At 38.4% G+C, this 22,133-nt stretch overlaps 1 protein-coding gene across 4 annotated transcripts in view; it reads right to left on the reverse strand.

Moving 5' to 3' along the window:
• The window catches only part of LOC133134835 (metabotropic glutamate receptor 3-like), a 41,687-nt gene extending 24,166 nt beyond the window's left edge, over positions 1-17,521 (reverse strand). The window contains exons 1-2 of one of the 4 annotated variants that reach the window (XM_061251309.1): positions 17,300-17,521; positions 4,510-4,568 (exon numbers count right to left, since the gene is read on the reverse strand). The gene's annotated coding sequence lies outside the window, so the exon portion shown is untranslated. The remainder of the gene's footprint in view (positions 1-4,509; positions 4,569-17,299) is intronic. The other 3 variants (XM_061251310.1, XM_061251312.1, XM_061251311.1) reach the window with 3 other exon arrangements.
• Positions 17,522-22,133: the final 4,612 nt, after the last annotated feature.

The raw sequence follows: 22,133 nt of genomic DNA on the forward strand, positions 1-22,133 counted from the left end.
ACAGTACTTCTCATTTAAAATGTTAAAATAACAGGGATAATATATTTGACTTTGATAGACATCATTTATCCCTTATGGGAAAAGTTCAATGTGTCAGCCTATAGGGTGACGTCAAGGCAACAAGCACAGAACTGCTAGGAAGAGACAATGCTGACAGGACCTAACGACATAGGAAACCCCAAAACAACTGGGGATAGATGACGCATGAAGTTCTGGATGTATTGGCAGTCTGTGCAACACTTCAGAGTGCTAATGTCATTTTCACACATTTTCTGTGACACTCAAAGTGATGTAGTCATGGAGTGTATAATAATAAAGGAAGGCTTTCGCCTAGCCAAACAATTCCCAGGATGCAGAAATAACCCGGTCAAGACCATGAATGGGGACATCCAAAGCTCTCAGCTCTGGCAGCCTTTCAACTGAGTCGGAGTCCAGTGCTTTAAAATGCTTAAAGACATGTAGCCCAGGGTCTACAGATGAAATATGCCTCCCTGGCTTACTCTGGCACATTTATAGAAAGGCTATTAATGTGCATCGACCCTGTCAAATAAACTAATCATAAATAAAACAAAAGTCTGTTCATCACATGTGTGCAAGATATCCCGTTGTGAAACTTAGAATATTAAAGTCATAAATTCCTGATGTGTGAAAACATTAATAGTAATACTAATGCACACTACTGTGATTTGTCCAATCAGATGTAAGACAAATACAGTCCATTGGCCCAGTTATGTCATGGTCAGTGCAGCAGTTTGAATAATTTAGATGATGGACACACTGTTCCTATATCCTGTAGATGCTTATACCTGCCTGCTTTTGTGCTTACACTTAAGACTCCTCAGTCTTCTAGTTCTCTGATGAGGCAAATAGCTAAAGTACGGATATTTACAGGTTTTTCAGACACCTTTCTCTGCACTTCACAATGTGGGATTGGTTTTTGGAAGTGCTAAAATGTTGGAAGTTTTTATAAACTATGTGTGAAAATGCTGTTGACCAAAAAAAAGAGCATGTTGCTCTCGTGGTATACCACTGTTCAGACAGTTTAGCATTACCAGTGAAAACAACCATCTATATCTGCTCTTGTCACTCCGAATTTGTTGTGAGAAGTTAAATTAAACAGTACATGCAAGAGAAAGACATGGACTTTAAAATTTCCTTCAAAGAAACCAGAAAATACTTGAATATATCTCTAGAGATCTACATGTTAATGAGAAATTGCCAACGCCCGGTAATAATTTCAGAAATACATTGCATATTATCAATAATGGACTTTTCTCATCACTAGAGATATGTTAATGTCAGTAAAAATGACCCTGCTGTTGCCATCATTAACTAACTAATAAATGAAGGCGCAGAAAAAAATCACGTCAGCCTTTTTTTATTATTCATCACAAAATCTGGGAATATTTGGGGCAACTCACATTTGTTCATGCTTGTTGTCCTTGGAAATTAAGTATTTATCATACTTCTCTCAATATGCTGATTTCCGTGTCAACCTCATTAGAATTAAAAGCCCTCTGTGCTTGAGGAAGAACAGATTTGCCGCGACTCCTCTCTCCCTCTGTTAGTCTGCAGTGCATGTTAATGAATGTTTTTCTTTTATTGAGAGCAGTCCCTGTCAGCACTCATTGAACTTACGCAGAAGCCCTGACACTACAGAGGGCAGTGCTTTCTTCACTGGAGCAAGCAGAGAACATGATTGATCACCACTACAATGCATACACATAGTAAAAACACACTTGAGTGATTTTACTATATAAGCCAAAAATCTAATATTGTAGAATTATTGGAGGACACTGCACTTCAGAAGGAATAACCAATATGGAGTTGGCATTCTGACTAGAGCATTGCATAGGATATAAAAACTTATTGTCCAGTATATTTACATTATGAGATATTACAAAATGCTGACTTTGAATTATTGAATAGAAACGTTATTGTCCATTGCTTTTAAATAAAATAGATTGTTTTCCTTGCCACTCTAGCAGTGCCGCTATGTAACTATGTAAGCTGTTTAAAACAATTGAGGAAAATTGGTCATTTGAAGCTCTCTCATCTTCTCATCTTATCATTGTACAGTACATGACCATGGAAAAGTATCTACATGCCTCTCTAGGGTAGGGTGGGCAGTATCTAAGTAATGGTCAAATGAGCATTAACCTCTTTTATTCTGTCATATATTCTGTCAGCAGGTTATTCGGGTAAGGACTGTGGTTGCTTAGACAAACACATAAAACCAATCAACTCTATGCTGAAAAACTTACGGTGGACAGCAGGGATGCAAGCCCTTTGTTCTAAGTCAGGGCATACTTATTTCTTCCATACATTATTTCTGGAATCTGCCTGCACTACGTTACATTATTAATTTGCTTATCCCATGCCATTAACCAGAGCAACTGGCAAAGCTTGCATTGAATTTATTATACATTTATAGTGCTGGATTTTTCCTAAGGCAATTGTAGTTCAGTGCCTCGCTCGGGTGTATAAAACCCAGTCCTCCCAGCCCCTGTGATTCAAAGTGCAAGGCTTTGGTTAGAGATCCAGTTCCGTATCCACTGCTCCATATAGCTGCCAAGCTTTGAGTGGAGAAGCATTATTATGTAAATGTGGCTGTACTGCAGAATTCTGGAAAAGCCAGAACAGGACCATGAGTATAGCTGATCTCTGGCCAGTACACTGTTAACACCACTCATTCAAACCACTTAATCAATTTAACTGGAAAAGTAGCCTTTTTTTAAACTGTTAATTGAACATTTTCTGGACAATTTCTGTGACTATCAAAGTCATAGTGTCCTGTAACTATAAAACTTAGCCATGCTTATTTAAATGTGTTATTTAAGACTCATGCAAAAGGACATTCACATTAATTGGTATTAATTAGAATTATTATCATTGAGATTGGTGATTGTTCGTTTGGTTGAACCAGAGGCATTAGATTATTCTTTCTCATTCTGTTTATTTGCAGCCAATTCTCTATTCAACACCTGTGCATAAACTACTCTGTCCCTTCCTTTTGTTCAGGAACACATGAGATTTCATGAAGGGATGAACATAAGATATATATTGTTAATCCATATGAATCTTACATAATTCCAGTAACCTAAATAAGAAGTACTGACTTTCTTTATTGAAATGAGAACAATCATATTCACAACTGAAGCTCATCGACAGCCTTGAGAATTTCACACCTTGTCATTGGATTATTTTGATTATTGAACTATTTTGCTTAAAGGGGCACTCCAAGATAAAATATGTGTAAAAATGTATTAGCTGAGGGAAATTACTTTTATGGAGATAGGTGGTGTTTATCATTTTGTGTCACAGGAAGCTCAAACTGTCACATAAAAAAATATTACTTAATAATAACGTAGCAAACCAAATTTATCATATAATCATGGTGGTTGTCAAGGGCAGCTAAAAATGTTATTGCCACATAAACCCATAAATAAAATCAGCCAAGCATCCAATAATACTGAATAGTTTACTTTGTAAATCACATGCCTGGAAGATATGTGGTGATATGTACTGTATACTTAAAGTCATACTACATATCAACTGTTATGTACTGTCTACATAAACTTACAGATATTACATTAATGGCATTTGGCTGACACTCTTATACAGAGCGACTTGCAGTTGAGCAATGCAGGGTTGAGAGCCTTGCTCAAGAGCCGAACGGCTGTGTGGATCTTATTGTGGCTACACCGGGGATCGAACCACCAACCTTGTGGGTCCGATTCATGTACCTTAACCACTACGCTACAGGCCGCCCCATATTCTATGGTGTCAATGCAGACTGCGCCATCCCTCTCATCGATCACAAACACGATAGAATGCTCACCAAAATAACCACTTCATTTTATGAACTGTGTCATAATTAATAGGGCACTCTTAGACACTAAAGAAAGTCTTGAATGTGAAATCTATCCCCCCTTAGCCATATACAGCCAACTATTCCATTTAAAGCATTTTACATCACCCTGGGTGTTCCTTAATTCCACACAACAAAATAATTGCAGGTTAATTCAACCAATTTAATGGTTGATGTGCAAAAATAAAAAGATTACGGAAATAATCTCTTGCCCTTTTGTAACCACTTTTTCATGTTTCCAAGTTCCTTTATTCAACATCACCTGAACAAAACATTTTATATTGCCTAACAAAGCAATATATACATATACAATAGTTTTCAAGAATACCACATTCTGTGCCATGACATTCAAATATGACATGATCTTTGACTAAGACACCATGCATTTTACATATTTAGGTTATATAGCTTGATATTTGCATCCAAATTTAATTGCGTTGCTCCAGGTTAGAACCGCACTGCTTCACCTTAATATTGCAGCCCTCATCCACTTTCCATTATTCTACAGGTGTCATAACTACGCACAAATATTTACAGCCAAACTGAAACCATCAAAATCCTAACACTTAAGGACATTAAGTAATTTGAAGTCAAATCTTAAATACAGTTTACAGAGTTATTTTAAATATCTAACTCACCTGTACAGATAACGCAAATTCCTGAGGCTGCCAGGTCATGCTGCATGCCAAACAATTACCTGCAAAAGCGTGAAAACGGATTTAGCACAGTACTGAAATGACTCATTATTGCATCAGAGATTGAAAGTATTTCATTTTCCCTCTTCTCTGAATAATTGGTAGAACAGGATTCTCAAAGTGACACTGTGAGGCAAGGAACAGTACTCTTTTGATTTTGCTGTTCATTAAGGTTAGTTAGCGAATTGCCTTATCCTGTACCCAGTGAAAGAATGTTCTGGACTATTAGATGAAACTGATGTCACTTTGCATACAATATCTCCACAGCTGGATAAAGAAATTGCAATATGATTGAGGTGAGCATGTGAGAACAACATAATTGTAACAACTACGTAAATACAAAAGTAAATAGAATAACTACTAGGTCTACTACACACACATATACTGTATATTATGTATATATACACTCAGTGACCACTTTGTTAGGTAAACCTGTACACCAGCAACTAAATGCATAAAAACGTGCAGACGTGGTCAAGAGGTTCAGCTGTTTTTCACAGTCAGTGTTTTATGGTTCATAGAATCTGTTCAGATATTCTATTTATGTCTGTATGTACATTATGTATGAAATTGAAGTTTCTTTTCAAAATATGATGGGGGTTGAAGCCTGAGGCAAGGGTCCACTCCTGGTTGGACAATAAAGTCATATTCTATTCTACTCTCTACTTCCTTTGAAAATAGAGGAAAGGAACAATTGCATTTATGTACCTTTTCAATTGAAAGTAAACTGCATTTCAAGGAATATAAGGCAATCTTCATCCTCAAATAATGCATTGCACTTTTGCCCCTTTTATAAGAAGCCTATTACTATAAGAAAACACATACTGTACAGCAGGAACTTATAATGGGCTGAACAAGAAAATAAGAGAGTACTATCCGCTCAAGCCTTCATGGACTACAGTACCTGGAAATCATCCAGCAGCAAAGAGGTTTGTCCTAACTAACATATTTACAAAAAGAATAAGTAATAACTAATTCAATCAATCAATTTCTGGGGCTCTGGGAGAGTATATCACGCAGTGTGTCCCTGCACAGAGGTGTGCCACACAGGTTGAATCCTGCCTGTACCAGGGCCTACTGTGGCCAGGAACCCTGCAGCACTGTATGATTAGAAGGAAGAGAGGGAGCAAAGTAGGGTAGCAGTCAGCAGGGTATGTCCTGCCTCGGTGCGCTACAGCAGCTCCTTCTGTTGATCACGTGCCCGTGATCCACCTGTCCTCTGGCGCAATACGCGAGTAGCTCAGCATCCAATGAAAAGAGACTGCCTATTTCAAATCCATCCGGGCCCCAAACCTTCAAATAATGTTGCAATTTATGCTCTTAGGCATTACAAGCTGGTAAAAATAAATATGGTCATAAAAATGTGTTTAGAAACAGACAGAAGAATGGGAAGCAATATTCATTGAAACATTTTCGAAATAATACCAGATATAAATCTGTGTATTAATACAGGCCCTTAGCTTTCTTAGTGCAGAGGTATTTCCACTGCGTATTCTTTCCTTCTATAACAATGTTATGGTACAGAGGAGGCAGTGAGGCAGGGACAGTTTCTAATGTTGGCCTACCTTTTGTCCACACACACAGACACACACACACACACACACACACACACACACACACACAGACACACAAACACACAGACACACGCACACACACAAAAGCGCTGATGCGTTTCACCACTGGGGCACATCTGTCTGTATGTCAACATTCCTTGTTACAGCACAAAAGGAGGTCAGACACACTTGCACATGCTTCTTCTGTCTGCTGATGTTGCACAGAATGTGTACTCAGGATGCTGAACCATCTAGGATCTGTTTCAGCCTGGTTTCTCCAGGAACAGCCCTCCTCTGCCTACTGCGTTTCATACTGCACTTCTCTGGCAGTAACACGTCTAGGCTCGAAAAAGGACAGTGTTATTGTATGTTGAGGGATCTATCTTTACTGAGTCACTAAATGCCTTCATTTGCATTTGAGTTTGGCTGAGATCCATTTCTCACAAATTATAATGTGACAAATTATTGGCAATACTAATGCAGCCATCAGCACTAATGTGAACTACTTTTTTGCATCATAAAGCACAAAAGTATACCGTATTGTCTCTCAAAATTAAAAAACAATGTTATTCGGTGAGCCGACTGCAGCATCTAGGCACTTTGTGCACCCCTACCTAAATGGATATCACACTGCGGAACATGTACAGGCTATGATGCCAAGCACCGTTCAATGTCAATATTTTCACTTTTCTGAATATTCTTACTGTATTTTTTTACCAAAGACCAACAATAAAGTCATAATTACACATTTTTTACAGGCTACCATCTCATGCAATTATTCTTTTACTGTGTATTTGCTATCTGTGACAAAACCTTGCATATCTACAAGAACAGAATCATGTTTTTCTTTAATCTGGAAATATGCAGTGTATATAGAATAGAAGTTTTGTTTCTATTCAATGTTCCCAATTCTATTTTGGCCTAATTTTTAAAAATGGTGTCTTTAAACGAAAATGAAAATTCACAGCAAATGTCACTTCTTGATGTAAGTTATGTTACAGTAAATAAAGAATGGTACTAGAGATACCCCCTACAGTACACAAGAAGATCGAAGAGAGGGATGGAGCGGTCTGCATTGACAAGCAAGGAATATATATTACACTGACCACATCATGGGCGAAAGACACAAAGACAAACAGACAAAGTGAAGGCAACCATTACTGTGCTCACTGAACTGAAGCTGTCTGACCAGCCACCCTGTCATACCATGTTTCCTCACGGGGACTGTGAGGTGGAAATGTGGAGATTGGAAAACAAATGTGGGCAAGCTCCATTCAAACCTTCAGGCACCTGGTCAACCTCAATGAAGTGCAAAGCAGAAATGAGTTTTTTTTCTCTTCTTTTCAGCCACATAGACATCTAATTTAATGGTTGTCCCTCACTCTTGAGTAAAAATCCAGATTTTACTTATGTATTAATTGGGAGACATCTTTTTGACCTAATATTCATTTAATACTCAATTCGATATTGCAAATCAAACCTTTATGCCACTCCAGGGCTGCTAATGTTTGTCACACTGAGAAAGCGTGCACCAGTTTGTAAGCCCTCTGAAATGCATACAGCCTACCATCTGAGCTGTGCAGTTACCATGCCATATTGGCTCAGTTGGCACCGGCTGATTGCTAGTCCATGATAAATCAGAGGAGAGGCAGCTGAGTGATGTGGTGGGGAGTGTTCTTCCAACTGAAACCACTGTCCTCCCAGTGTAATATTGTGGCCAATTATGAATGGCAGTGTGGGACTCACGCAGCAGATTGAGCAAGCCTACTGTGGCATCTGAATTCTCATAAACTATTCTGTGCTACACGCATCGTCTGCACCATGCATTTTATTAATCATACAATGTTCAAACTAAATATGGCTTTTGAAATGAAGTGAGGGTACTTAATTTTATCATTGTATTGTCTGCTGTTGTGGGGAAGAAATTGCTTTTGTGCAATACCGACACGTTTTGTGCTTGGAACAAAGCGGCTCTTTTTGAGATAATCCCAAGCTTTATTTTCATATTGCAAATTTACCCATCACAGCTTGGTATTATTCATAGACTACTGTGATTTCCATTATGTGTTGTATCAATGCACAGGGCGTATCTAATCTCTGAAGTTTGTGTTTGAGCATTCTATCATAATAGGTAGGAGGTATGTAATGGTACACTTATTCCATAAAGGGGGATATCTTTCAGTGGCGGGGTGGTGGTGCAGTGGGTTAAGATAGCACAAATTTTTGTGCACAATGTGCTAAAACAACCTACCAATAGCGGCAGGTCTGTTTACTGTCTGTCCACCTGGAAAGCTCTATACTGAATTGATAGCAATTGAATGGATTCTGATTCTGATTCTGAACCGATCAATGGAGGCTTGTTTTAAGCAAGTACTGAAGGTAAATTAACCCTACTATGGAAACTCCCTTTGTTAAGAGTATGATGTGTGAATGAGTGTGAGATTGACAGTCAATTAGTGTTCATAAAAGATTTGTAAGGCAAACCTGGCAGTCTTTTCAACATTTGTAAGGGATGGTATGATTTCATCTGGCAAAGACCCACTCTGTTCACCCCCATGTCATTGAGGGGGCTCTGAATGTTTGTTTGTCTGTTTATTTATGTCTTTTTATCGCAGAGAATCATTCTCAGTCCCTCCTGGAATTTGCGATAAAAATAATTAATGTAACTTAAACTAATGCACGTTTTAATTGCGTTTTAATTTTGTCCAGTCCCGGCAATATGGTCAAATAAAATGGTCAAATCCGAAAAAATGCTTGCAAATTCAGCTAATCGATGACTCAACTAAATTCGGCTAAAATCTCATAGAGAAACCCAGGATATACACCCAACACAAACACCATGATTTGGAGTACTGCCAACAGAGGTGCTTCCTCGTCAGTGACAAGGACACAATAGTTGAATGCTTACCCTGTAAAACCAAGAAGTGCTAGCTAGCTAGTTAGCAGTCATCTCTGTTATAGTTGAAATCCATGAATCCTAAACTATGGCCCGTAAATGGCATTTCCCATTACAAATGAGCTGCGTTGAGATAGCGGTTGAAGCTCTGGTTTACTCTTCGTGCTTACTGTTAAGTAGCCTATTCGTTTCTTATCCATAAGTCTTTAAAAGAATGCACAAGAAATTAAACATTATTAAATTAAATTCTCGTTATTATTTTATTCCAAAATAATCTAAAAAGGCATCGCCACTGCAAATTCAATGATTTTAGGCCGCAATATTCACAAAAACACAAGGTTTTGTTGCTTTCTAGTAATATATTTGGTAAACAGGCAAACATATTTCCCTGGGATTTCCACACTTGGACACATCTATGCCCAAGGTCCCCACGTGTAAAAGGGTAACTCCAAGCGTTGGTCTCAGAAATGTAACTGATCAATGGATGACATTTAGTTTTTGTGGACATAGCAATATGTGAAATCTGAAGAAAATATTTTTTGCAAGCGTCACAAGAATTAAACAATTTTTTTTTCCCCAGTACAGCATTGTAGCACAGTTACATAATACTCTCCTGAGGCATTCTGAAATTAAATGGGACAAGGACATTTTCTATTAAATTAGCCCATTCAGATAGTAATTATAATCAGATTAGATCATGCAACTGTCTGCAATGCTTATATGAAATAATAAAAAAGTGTTCATCAGGAGCCTTCTTCTCCTAAATAAGCCATATTAATTATGCATACATTTTTACATTGTGCAAGTAATTATACATAACCAATATGTACTGTTTTCATCTAGAACTACAAAATGATTAGAATCTATTCCACCACGCTTTACCATTTAGTATTTGCCATCTACTTGCAAATCTGATTCTTATGACAGAATAATGCTATTAAAATATGACCCAATATATCACCAGAAAACAACACTGAAAAAACCGTCCTGAAACAAAGGTTTTAGTTAAGATATGAAATGTTCGAAATGTAATTAAGACTGGATAATATTGGTTTGAGCCATGTATTTCTGTATGTAACATGACTTTTATTTAATCCCGTGGATGTTAAATAGGTTCCCATTTCAAAATGCACAGCTAAGGAATTTAAACTACAATATAGGCTACTACACTATTCTGAATTTGGAGAAAAAAACCCTTTTGGTTTACCATATTTCAGTTTCATTGATTTTTTGCATAACAAATTCATTTAACCCTTGTGTTGTCTTAAGGGTAAAAAAATGACCCGCCACTATGTTTCACAGCAGAGAAAACCCCCTAAATTATATTGTGATGAGTGACAGGTTGTCCCTTCATGCAAAATAGATTTTGGGTTTAAAATTCATTTAAGGGTCATTTTTGACCCTTAGGACAAGGGGAGTAGCTATACATGTTAAGACTACACAAGGGTTAAAAATGCTTGCAGAGAAGTAGATTGCCAGCAAATCTAGATTAGCCATTCGGGATAAAAAGTAATAATATGGCCTTCCTGATCAGTAGCAAAAGAGTGGGAACAGATGGAAAAATGTATTACTGCTTCAATTTTTTGAAAGATCATTGTTCATCTTAGAGAACCGGAGAACTAGCGATCTTGGGAATTTGGTGTAAAGATACATCGATTTCAGTAATACATTCATAAATTTGTACAGTCTACATGTAAAATGAAATGGCTAACATTAGGTAGCAACCTGTCACTTTAAACTAGGACTTTTTTGGTAATAGATAAACCATTTTTTAAACAATATCTATAGCAAGCAAATTCAGAGACCAAATAAAATGTTTCTTAGTTAATTCTCCAAGCCAATACTTTTTTTTAGATAATGTTATTTATGTATTTTTCTTACTTAAAATACAGTATGTTGGCAGTAGCTGGTGTAATTGCTCTTTCATACAGTAAGCCGCTTAACAGATAGCCTTGCCATGTATTTGTGAGCCACGTGACTTCCCCTTTATGCTGGAAAATACCTCAGTTACCACACTGAGCAGTGCACAAGCAGCCGGAGCAACGAGGTAGTTCAGTTTATTAAAATCAATTTTTGCTTTCAATATAGTGTTCAGAAAATAGAGCACATTTGTGAAAGTACAACTTTTTGTTGTTAAAGTCATTTCATCACTATCTACTGACCCCAGCTGGTTGATCGAGTGTTCATAGACTGCACGCTAAAGCTGCAAAAGAATCAGCTACTTAGGACTCATTTGGTGTCTTGTTGAATATAATAGCTTGGGGGTAATCAAAATGTGTCCTTGTTCGAGTTATAAATAAAAGAAAAGTACAAAAACTGACCTTGCCAAACGCTACCATGAAGAAATTTTTCAATCTAAGCTAACATCTCATTACTATTCAGGAGGACAAACTGAAAAGAAACCTGATTGGCTACACACTACAGGCATTGCTATCTCCACAGCTGCATATCTGCTCATGAAATTGTTGCAGAACTCTCCTATGTAGGGCTATTGGGACTGAACCTGGTTGGGTTTGCAAGTACAGACCACAAGCTGCAGAACTGTAGTATATTTTAGAAATGAAGACAAATGGGAGATCTATTTCCGCTAAATCCTAGGGAATCCTAGAATTACTCACGAGCAGGGAATGAGACACTTTTCAGAAATGAAGATGCCCATCTGCCTTCTGCAGTGCTACGTGGTTGTGGATTGAACAGGATTATAATGTGTGCACTATAATCAAAGGAGGAACAGCCACTGTACTGTGGATGCATTACTGTCTGCAGTTCAGAGCACAGTGGGCCGTGTGCATGTGAAATATTATTGCAGGTGCACAATAGAGACAACACTGAGAAGATGACCTCTTCCTCCCCCTCTGATGAGGAGGGAACACTTGCCAGGCGCACGTTCACAGGCTGTGTCCACTTTGAGCGATTGGTCATTTGGTGTACAATGAATTAAGTGACGCGAACACTAATAAATACATGGACATCTGCGTTCTTCACTTGACCTGACAAAAACCCTTAAGAGGCGTCGTCTTAAAGTTCCTAAAATTTTGAGCTGCCAATAGGGGAATATTGGCAGAAAATACCCTCTTCTTTGTCGACCATGCATTTCAAATAGGTGAGAGGAGCTTCATAATTTGAGAATGTCAAACCCACAGATCATCTCCAATGATCTACTTGGCAGTTAATGAAAAAGTATATTAAAAGGACTGTGCATACGACTCTCACTTGAAATCAGATTGGATTTCACTTTAATCTATTTTTATACTCTCATATATCATATGAATATCATCCCTGTGAATCGACCCCCCCCCCCCCACCCCCTTCTTTGGTGTTATTTGGACCACATCAACAGAAGTCACTCAAATATAAAGACCGGCTGGATCTGGGGTCTCGGGTCTCGGCCCTGCGTGTGGGTGAATGGCTGGGAGCGCACCGTCCACGCGATACCCCTCCTCCTGCGCTCTCTGCATGGACACTGTGCACAGCGGCTGTCTGCCGCTTCATTATTTATGAAGAGCCTCCTGACACAGAGTGGAAGCAGCTGTGTCTCAGCACTGGCCTTTCCAGGTCGCATCTCATATGTAGGCTAAGGACTACGTCTTGCTGCTGACATTTGCTCATCACAAAATGTAGCCGTATCTACTCTTGGGAGTATTTAACGGATTCATCTTTGGGAAGGACAACACGACTGACTGATGCGTTAAAGGAACCTATTCAGACCTGAGACGAATGCCTCCGAAGTCAACTTAAGTCCGGAAATGCACACCTTAAAGCAGTTTCAAAGTATTTAGGTTTAGGTGTACAATCACTGCTTCAGTGAAGAGGTGAGAGATTTGTGCATGCCATGAAATCTGAGATTGGGCCCCATATTAGACCTGAGTGTATTCAGATTTGAGTTAAGTGCATTATAAGCATTGAAAATGTGGAATGTCTACTACACCCCATCAGGTATAAATGGGTTCAATACAATTCAAAAGAAAATCGCATAGAATGCTTAAACGGTCATATACATTTCCAATTACTTGTTTGAAAAACAATACAGTAAAGTACTAAGGATAGTCAGCAGTAAAATGTTGATGATCGAGTAAAAACATAACAGTTGTATTGATGCATAAAGCACATTTCCGCTATTGGAAAATAAATAAACAAAATGTGCAAGTTGTCAGAATGGACAGTTAGAGCTGTGCTGTTCATCTGGCTGATATCCACAGAAGCGCTACGTGAAAGGTCTTTTCTCAGTGTCAATTGAAGGTTCGAAGCAGACAGACCTTTCCACACCACCTACACTGACAACACCTGCCTGGACAGCACTGCACATTAATTCAGTGCCAAAACAAGAGACTGATCTAAATACAGTGCTGAAGTGATTACTGCTTGATTATCATGCAGTCTTGTTCACCTTTGATAATGAATCCTTGGAAATAATGAGTGCTTAACAACAACATTTACCCTTATCTATTATCTTACAGCATTATCCCACAATTCAAAAAGAAAGACAGATTACACATGGCCAAAACAGGCAAACAGAACTGGGAGAGGTGATTTAGGAGAAGCAGCAGGGGGACAGTATAACATTTAAAGGAAGGGAAGTGGACATGAGAAAATAACAAAGATGAAGAAATGTGTTTAACACGTCATACTAACCCCACCCCACCAATGACACAAAACAAGTCAACAGGGAACAAGTACAGAACAGTCTGATAAGTCCCTGTTATCAATGGTGGGGGTGGCAGAAAAGACAGACAAACATCACTGCAATGTGCAATATTATTTGGGCAGCTCTCCCATAAGTGCTTTAGTTCATCTTTGCCCCTTCAAAATAATATAAATGTGAACATTACACTATATACGCACACGATATTGATATATGGCCAGCTGATCAAGTTGCCATTTTGCCATACACTTTCTTTGCCAATGCACTTGAATTAAAGTCATGTTTACAGATTTCTTCCGAGACCACACAAGAACAGGTCCAGGGAGCTCAACGGTCCCTGTGCGTGGAGAAGACAGAGGATGTGCCCACTCCCGTCGCCTCTATCTGCTCCTTGCTCTGTGAAATCACTCCCGACGCTGAGCGGATGGCAGCAGAGCGTATACCCAATGCCCACAGGGCATTCAATCTAACTGCCACATATGGCACTTTGTCATTAACTTTGAGAAACTCATTTAAGCCAGCACTACATTTTTTTCACTTCTGACACAGCATCACAAGCTCAGCGGTCACTTAGAACGAGCCCTGAAATGCTGTTCGGGGATAAAAAAAAATGACACTTTAGTCTGTTCCTTTTTTAAGGTCAATGCACCACTATTTCTAGTCCCTGATTTTTGATAGTCTTTAATTAAACAGAGTATCACAGCAATGGATCACAGCCATTATCTCAGTGACTACACTATTACAATACAGGACATGAGGCGGAACCCCAGAAGGGAATTTCAAACAAAGCATCTGCATAAATGACAATGAGCACAAACTTGTGTGCATTCAAGACAGCGTAGCAGTGCTGAGAGACAATGCTGTTTCACAGGTATTGTTCTGGGTTTGCCTCGTGTTACAACACAGTCTCTACTCACTGAAAGACTACCTTACACACAGCTGAGACTAAATCTGATCATTGTGCTGCTCGTGACTTTGACTTATCAGCACAGCAAACACACATTAAAGTGCTTTTCATTACATCCATTTGGAGAGTGCACACTGAGTCAATGTCCCTATTTGATCTGATTGATATGATCTCCTTAGTGCTCTAGCTACATATAAGTATGGCCGGAACCAAACAAGCTTTTTGGTCACACTTTGCAATAATGGTATATGTATTGCCATTAACTGATGCAGTTGTTAACATAAATTCATCAATCTATACATACAGTACATAAATTAAGAAATTCACTTTTCATTAGTTCATGTATTTGTACCAATGTATTAGGTACATGAATATTTATACATTGGCAAATGTATAGGATTAACTTATAATTAGTTAACTATTAACAAATACATACTGTAGACTGCCTTTTCTCATCCCAGTATGAATTGGCATAACTAATGTAGTTGTTAACATGAATTAATGATGTACATATGATGTACATAAGTAAAGCTGTACAGATTCACTTCTCAGTAGATAGTTAACAGCTACATTCGTTACTGCCAATTCGTATAACCTCATTGTAAGGTGTTACCATTCATTCTTTTAATTGAAATGGGCTACTGTCCAATGAAGGAATGGAATTCAGCAGCACCTTTTTATGCGTCAGTATAAGGACGCGGTTTCCTGTCCAGGTGGCATTGTGAAGAAACATTTTCATCCACTTAATTTCGTCTAATCTGTATTCTTAGATCCAATCAAACCTTTAAATTTCTTTAAGAAATAAAAAAAACGAAATGGAGCTAAAGACTGACAGTCGCTTCAGACTTCAAAACAATTTGCGCCCGTACTGACTGAGTATCACACATGACTGATGATGTAAGCCAACCAAGAAGAGGGCATTTATATGGCTTCCTGGGTGGCACATCCAGCCACGGCATTGTACCGCCCCACCCCCAAAGTGTGGGATCTGATCCCAACCAGATCCTGAGATATCTGCACTGAAGCTCAACTCTGGGTCTGCTTCATATAACGCTTGCTATATCGTCTTCTGAGCAGTAGGTTGCAGGGAGATGGGCCTGAAAATATCATTGTGAATTTCAAAACTGGGGCACAAAGTATGACTAACAGAAAAAATGTTTTCTTCACAAAAGCATTCTAGATTTATTGCATTCAAAATCTCTCATTCATATTAGCAGGCCAGTGGTTTTATAAGCTTCACATTCTACACCCCCCAGTAATTCGATTTTTTTTCTCGCTTTATTCGCAACTCGCTTATCTGAAATATGAGAAATATAAACCAAACAGCAAATGTCTCTTCTTGTTCTCTTGGTCTTGCTCTGCCCTTCCTAAGGAACAGAACATCTTAATATAGAAAAAAATGTTTCCCTGTTTTAATCCTATCCATACTTCATTACGTTTGCGTATGTGATTCATGATACTGTAAATTAAAAAGGCAGTAAAAAGAGGCAGTAACACATAAATAACACACGTCCGAACAAGGCATAACATGAAAATTAAAATTCCGCTCGGATATCTCGCTGGTATAAATAATGCATTACTATCATACATTTCAGAAACCCTTGTGAAACGCACAGGTATCGCTGGGTGCGTTTCACTGGAAATGCGCCTGAAAACAAAAGCTCCCATTCGATATTACCCAAATCTATATGTTTCTGAGCTCATATTGAATGTACGCAAAAACATTGATGCCAGTCAACGTACTGCGCTCTGTTGCAAATACATAGCAGTTAGGATACAAAATCTTTGCCTTCAGGGAAACGATAGGAATATAAATTGCCTGGGCATCGGCGCTGGAACATGTCTAATTGTACAGAATATTATGGATTGAGAAGTATGCTTCTAAAATTACAAACTGGGTATCCCTTTTAAAGTCAAATTGACAAACAAGGCTTTAATATTCATCACTGACAGTTAAATATTTGCGCTGCAAAAAAACAAAGAAACAAAGAAATAAAAAAACACACGAAAACAAAACAAAAAACAAACAAAAACAAAAACCAATGTCAGTTGTGTTGGCAATGTGCTGGCCCAGGGTCACACAACTGGACTAAGTGACAGGTGAGTACTGAGGTGTGTGCAGCGTGATAACGATTTAAACACCATATAACTACAAGTTTCAAACGTAGCCTATTTTGGCATGGGAAAATAATTGTACGCACTCACGTCCCACTGTTGTCATCCAGCCGCACTGATATGAAATGTTTGATTAATCAAAATAAATTATGAAAATAATTAATTTAACTCTGCGTCTACGTCTTAAAGATTATGTAACACCCGAAATAACTTCCATGGACTGCGGAAAACACTGAAATGACAGTTCGTAAAATAACGGCTCCAAGAAACTGGAGCTAATAAATATAGTGATTGTGGATACTAATTGATATTATTTATAGCCATAATTCATTTGAATATTCACCAAGTAAAGATGCATACAGTATCAGCGATAATGCACTTATTTTCCCCTCCAGTGCAGATCGTAATGCTGACTGCACTATCTGAACCAGTTCAGCTACATAAAGTGCAGCATTGATTTCCCTTTTGTATTCTCGATAACATCTACACTCTTGACACACGATTTCTAACGGGATTCATGCAATATTTCAAATGCCGCCAGTCTATCTTCCTTTCAAGCAATACAGTCACTTCGCCTAATCCAAATTCAATTCAATATCGAACCCCACAATTCTACTCACTTGTCTTGGACTCTTGTCTTGCTTATCCGTGCAGGAAAAGTCTTCCTCTCCCTTCTCTCTTTCTTTCTTTCTTTCTTTCTTTCTTTCTTTCTGTTATTGACAGGGCGCCCGATGTACTTACTTTACCTGTTTCTTCACAGATCTTTTCGAGTGTCCGTTCACAGTGCGCTCCGAGCAAAAGAGAGGGTCGCACTACCCTCCTGAAAGATTCAGCGAAGGGAAAGCATGAAGGGGGAAAGCGAGTTCTCAACGAGCAGCCCTCCTTGAAAAGGATGCTTCTGTCTCCTAGCAACAACAATCAATCTTGCTCAGATAGGTCTACCGTTTTTTTCTATTGGGTAAAATAAATCTTGCTCATACTCCGTCTAAAATTAAAAGGACCTGAAAACATTAGGCCTATATCAATACATCCCCACAACCTAAAAAACCCACAATAATAGCCTAATAATAATCACAAGGTTGATGTTTATGTCAAAATGTTTCCTTTCAAAGTTTAGCATAACTTTGTATTAGTAACAATATATGTTTGGTAGGGAATTGTTTTTACACTGAGTGTTAATCTTTTAATTTTCTTTTAATATACTCTCACCAAGCACTTTATTAGGAACATTTAATACTTTAATACACCTACTTATTCATCCAATTATCTAATCAGCCAATTATGTGGCAGCAGTGCAATGATACAATCATGTAGATATGGGTCAGGAGCTTCAGTTAATGTTCACCATCAACCAACAGAATGGGATCAAAGTGACTTTGACCGTAATAAGGTTGTTGGTGGCAGACAGGGTGGTTTGAGCATCTCAGAAACTGCTGATCTCCTAGGATTTTCACGCACACTAGTCTCTAGAGCTTGCTAAGAATGGTGCAAAAAACAAAAACATCCAGTGAGCAGCAGTTCTGCAGACAAAAACATTTTCTTCATGAGAGACGCCAGAGGAGAATGGCCAGACTGGTGAAAGCTGACAGGAAGGTGACAGTAACACAAATAACCACACACAAATAACCACACATTACAACAGTGGTGTGCAGAAGAGCATCTCTGAACACACAATGCATCAAATCGCTATGTGGATAGGTTACAGCAGCCAAATACTTAATATGTCTAAAAACTAAGTCTAATAAATACCTAATAAAGAGCTCAGAGAGTGTATACTGTAGGCCAATGTTGCTTCATGTTGCATTTCAGTTAAAAGAAATGGAAACTAGGGAAACACATACAGTACATTTCCAGTCAATCACCAGCATTTATACTGACAGGAACCAACTCAGGCGCCATGAAAACTGATATTCTACTGGGGTTTGGTTTACATTGAACATGTCATAAATCAGCTCATTTATCATTTAGCATTTTACTGTTACTACAGCTAATGAATTAATAAATTCATTATCTGATCTTACTCTTATCTTATCTGACTGGTGACCATTACTGTGATGCCCCGTTGACTAATCAGTCTTCTTGTGCGAAAACTGCTCACAGTCTTTTCACAGTATACATTTTCTGGTGTGAACACACCTGTGGGACTTTTGTAAATCAGTTTTAAACTGTCGACTTCCAAAGAGTACAAAAGTGGAGTAATAAACATCCACTATAAGTGAAGGCTTTATGCATGGAAACTGCTCCGTCCTATAAAAACCAATTGAAATTCAATGCGGAGAGGATCTTCTTCAAGTAAATTATCAGACAGCAGTAACATACCATTTTTTGTTGTTGGCTCCCTTTGGGTTCCTTGCCCTTTTCTGTCCTTCTTTGATGTTAATTTACACAGCAATATTAATTCACTGTGTCATCATGATTTCATGTCTTCCAAATAATCCATTAAACTATCAATAAATAACCAAAGCTTGATGAATTAAAAATGTGTCTACAATTCTGCTCTGTATGGGAAATAGTTTTTTGTAATATTCTAAACAGAAATTCAAATTTAGTTGAATTTCATAATGAAATTTCTTAATGTACATAATTGAATACAGTTTCCACTGAGTTCAGTCCTTGAACAATCATGAAAACAAGGCCAGCTATATATTCAAGAAAATTATGAATTTAACTCTGTTATGTTGGATATTGTACTTTAGATGAAGGCATTGTCCTAATGATGAGTCTTTTTGGTTTCAGTTTATACACTGCAGTGCTATAATTTGACAAAATTAAATTTCTCACAAATCAAGACCCACATCGGATAGTTTCTGAATCACGTGGAAGCAGATGCAATATGTAGCTACAAGCATTAAAACAGCAGTGGCATATAGAAATTATATCACTGCTATGAACCAATCAGATTGCGAGATTTGTAATATATTATGTGTATTCCATATTCTACAGTACCTGAGGATGCAGAGACATTATACATAGTAAATCTATTATCCATATTATTGTTATAGTTTTGTGTCTTAAAAGATATAGCCTTGCTCAGAGGATAAGTAGAAAAGCCCAAGGCCACGGAGCACACGGGGCAATCGGCCTCGAGGGGAGCAGCGCAGCAGACACTTATCCTGGAGCTGGAACCACACCATTACTGTGCAACAAAAAGCTGCCTTCGGCACAGCAATCATTTATTAAAGAATGTTCTCCTGGACACAAAACAAATGACATTGAAAATGAATAATTCTCTCAGGGAGGGGACATGCACAGGCCAGACCGAGTCTCTTCCCTCAGCAGAAATATTCCACCCATGCAGTGCTCCACACATGGGAATTTAAAGAGAAACCAAACAGGGCATATGGACAAACCTGTGAGGAAAATCAGAGTTACTCAGTACTGTTAGGCAATATTCTGGTAGTTATTAGAATACCAGCATGTTCCTAGGTTAAAATTGTACAAATTGTGGCTAAAAAAATATATATTTAAAGGTCATAATAATTTTAATATAATTAGGACATTATATTAACTAAGTGCAACATTGTACATCCAGACCTGCAAAAAATTGAAAAAAATGGTAGCCAACATGGGCCTGTACATATCCAATTCCTAGCCAAATGTCCAATGTCCAATTCTCCACAACCAGAGAACTGCGTTCAAGTGCAAATCCTACTGCTGATTTGAGAAGGTTTAAAGATAGGCAATTCTCCTCCGAAACACATGATGTCACCAGCTGCTTCTCTTCACAGCACAGAATACAGACAATATTGCATAGAGGCAGAGGAGGACCTTTCAAATGTGGCTTTAACATTCAGCCCCTGTTTACCTGATGAATCAGAGAGAAATGAAACCTGGACCACTAACCATCAGAACCCTCCCATACCCTGGGTGGGTTTCCCTGTGGTGCTGCCGGCCACAGTTGGCCCTGCTGTGGTTGATTCGATCTGAGACCATGGGGCTCATCCATGCACCACAGCTTGGTGCCTTCACTGAACGAGGGACCCAGTAGCCCCACGAAATCTATAACTAAAAAAAAATCTCATTTTGCTTTGATATCTGTTACATGAAATATATATTTTTTCTTCTTCTGCTCTCCTACTGGGAACTTGTTATTATAGAAGCTCAACATTGTCTTCAAGTATTGATTTCATTTGACATATATGATTTCTGGGGGAATTGTCCCCTGCTTTGTGTAACCTACCTTATGTCGCTTTGGATAAAAGCGTCAGCTAAATTATTAACATAAAATGCATATACAATTAAACATACTACTTTGCACTGTAAGGGCAGAAATAAAAAAGTTGCAAACTTGGCAGGAAGAAGACGCAAGTGCACCTTGTACCCATGGTGAGAAAGATGGTGAGGGATGCCATGAAGTGCCAAAGTTTAAGAATATGCTTGCATTTGGTTTCAGAGATTGGTTGCATCTTGTGGTCACCAAGTCTCAAAAAGAACCATAAAATGGTACCTCCATACCAACAAACTTTGGAAGGGTGGCACGAAGACAGCCCTTACTGGTAAATGGATTACGTTTGTATAGTATCCTTACCCCAAGCACTTTACAATTAATGCCTCACCGATTCACACACACACCCACACCCACACTCACACGCCAATTGTGAAAGGATGCCATGCAAGGTGCCAATAAGCTGGGTGCAACTGGGGGTCAGATGTCTTACTCGAGGACACTTCAACACACCCAGGCCGGGGATCACACTGGCAACCCTCCGACTGCCAGACAACCACTCTGACCTCCAGAGCGATATTACTGAGTACAATATACAGAATCAAGAATCTGGAGTTTGCTAAATTTGAATTATGACTGGAAAAGAGAGTCCATGCTCAGATGAGACCAAAAGTGAAAGTTTTGGTCATACACACCATCAAAATGTTTGGCGACAAAAGAGGAATGCATACAAGGAGAAACACCTGATACTTACTGTCTAATATAGCAATGGGCCATAGATTTTTTAGAGATGTTTTGCTGCCCGTGGACCAGGGGCACTATTTAAGTACCAGGAAATTTTGGCAGAAAAATCTGGTCGTAGGTAGATTGTCCAGCAGGAGAATAACTCCAAACATCAAAATTCACACAGAAACGGTTAAGGTAAAACAACATCTGTTCTGCTATCTCAGAATTATGTCACGTTTCAGGTCTGTCTCACCATGTTTTATGTTGATTTATGTTTATTCATGTCGTCTTAGTCACGTAGTGTTTTATCATGTATTATGTTGTCTAGGTTCGTCATGTTGTTTAGTTATGTTTCGTTACGATTTATTTTCTTGTCATGTTTAGTTATGTTATCGTACGATTTTATTACCTGGTTATGTTGAGTGATTATCGTCTTAGTTTCGCGTTGTGTTATGTTTCGATGCATGTTTATTGTTTAGTTAACTGGTCGTTGTTATGCATACACTTTTACATGTTTTTCCGCAAACCTTGCGTTCCGCCTTCTCTCTCTCTCTCTCTCTCTC

Source organism: Conger conger, chromosome 8, assembly GCF_963514075.1.
Source record: "Conger conger chromosome 8, fConCon1.1, whole genome shotgun sequence".
Classification (NCBI taxonomy): domain Eukaryota; kingdom Metazoa; phylum Chordata; class Actinopteri; order Anguilliformes; family Congridae; genus Conger; species Conger conger.